This window comes from Myotis davidii, unplaced genomic scaffold, assembly GCF_000327345.1.
Source record: "Myotis davidii unplaced genomic scaffold, ASM32734v1 scaffold261, whole genome shotgun sequence".
Lineage (NCBI taxonomy): Eukaryota > Metazoa > Chordata > Mammalia > Chiroptera > Vespertilionidae > Myotis > Myotis davidii.
In genome coordinates, this window is record NW_006291737.1 from 177199 (window position 1) to 179607 (window position 2409).

Below are 2409 nucleotides of genomic sequence, written 5' to 3' on the forward strand. Positions count from 1 at the left end.
TTTTCATTGCCAAAAATATTCCATTGTATGAATACACCATATCTTCTTTCACCTTGTTGAAGCACATTTGGGTTGTTTCCAGTTTGGAGTCATTATATTAAAAAGCTGCTATGAATATTCATGTAAATATCTAGGATTAGGTCATGTGGTTAGATTGAAAACAGTTGCCCTAAGTGATTATACCATTTTACATTCATACCAATAGTGCATAAGTGTTCCAGTTATATACCCTTTGCCAACACTTGCCATTGTCAATCTTTAAAATTTTATTTGTATCAATGTTTAGAGACGCTCCTCAAGGGACATGAGTCATTTGCTTTTTCTTCTATTGGCTGCTCACTATCATTCATACTCCTACAGCCTTTGAAAAATATTGTAAAAAATGGGAGAGAGAGAGATCTTTTCTCTCTCTCTCCCATTTTTTGAGAGGAGGGGTGGCCTTGTTTTGACAAGGCTGAAAAAAATGGGAGAAGCTTCAATGGTGGTAGAGTATTAGGAAAGCTTCCTTTACATATCCAGAGAGCCTTCATGGGGACAAAGAGATCATCTAGTTCTATGAAGAAGAAACATCAATAGTATGGGAGCTTCAAGGATGCAGATTTGGGATTCCTACAGCATAGAACTTTCTAAAGTTTAGAACTACCTAACAATAGAGTAAACTTAATAGGGTGGGGGGAAGAGCTCCCTATCAAGTAGTAATTGGATGAACACTTTGTGGAAATGTTCTAGAGCAGATTTATGTACCAGATAAACATTGCACAAATGTGCTCAAATGTTTCTATGAGAATATAAACTAGACAATATTGAAATTTTGTGTCTCTGGCCCTTTCTGTTTTCTGCCCTGTCACTTGACATTTGGCTGACCCCCTACCCTTAATGCTCTGGTACCACAAATAGGTGTAAATCAATCCTTACTAGAGTATAACGATTTGTCTTTCCTAGAGTGTCTGAGTTGTAATACACTCCCCAACTAAGAAACTTTATTAGTAGAATCTCAGGCAAAGCAACAGCTGGGGAGTAAGATGTTTTGGCTAGGATTTCCTGCCTATCAACACTCACATTACACATAGTCTCTAGATTACCATCCAGTCTACCTACTGGCTAATAATGGAGGACTTGAGGGAAGTCCAAGGGAAAGAAAGCAAAGCTTCCATATATAATTTTCAAAGCAGGGCAATGCATGAGGACTAACAAACTCCTCAGCTTGGATTTCACATCCACATAGGCCTGACTATCAAATATTGTCCATCTGCCAAATCCTTTTTGTATCTAATACCCTTTACCACTGATATGGCACTGTATGTTTTTAGAATACTGCTTCCATTGACTGACAGCTTTTTAAATATACATTCATCAGGACTAACGTATCTTTTATTCATCTTTACACTTTAAGTGCCTGTCAGACTGCCAAGTCCTCCTGTCTTCGTTAAAGATGTATCACTGCAAAGGAAACTGTTTGTGACCTGCCACCAGGCCTCAGGGATTTATTCTGCAGGGAGACACCAAAGAGCTGTGCCAGGGTAAAATGTCCCACATGATCTCTTTCTTCATAAAAAATAAACTACAAAAGAAGTAGGATGAAATTGCATCAAGGAAATGTTCATTTAGATTTGGAAATGAAGTTGTATACATGAGTAAAAAATGAAATCAGTGTACTCAGAAATGCTGTAGCACCAGCCATGAAATGACTTTGAGTTAACCTGCAGTGAAGGCTATGCACTGGGCTAAGTGGCCTCAAGTGTATTTGTCATAGATAGTGGCAGCTGTATTGAGCATACTTGTTTGTGTTTCTTTTCCTTCCTTCCTTTATTCTGCCCAGATGGCTTCTAATCATTCTCATTTGCAAATATCATTTATAAATGTACTGGCGGATTTTTTTTTTCCAAAATCATCAGAGAAGTATCTAATTTCTAGCATATGGGTAGTGTTATCTCAAAACATGAAGTCCTCCTATCTAGGTCATTCCAGGAGGTTAATTGAGACCCAGAGAGGATAAATGATTGACTCTCAGTGATTCTAGGAGTAAGCATTGGCCCTCTTATCGCTTTATTATGTCCAACCCCAAGTTCCAGAGAGAGAACTGAGAGCCCAAATATATATATAAAAAAAATGGTGGAAGCAATGGTTTTGATTAACCCGTCAAGTTTGACCATCATTGTCTGGATAAAGGAATACTGAAAATTGGCCATTAACATCCCCATGGACATAGAGTGTTGGGAAGCAAGACTGAATCCCAGCTCCCCATATGCCCTACTTTTGATTTAGTGGTGTATATGAGAGGTTAATCTGATGAAAGCCCTGACAATCCTACCTACCAATATTGGCTCAAGAAGTGGTGTGAGTAATACTATATGTAATACTTTAAACAATAAAGACAAAAAAAGAACTAATGTTAGTTGAGGCATACTA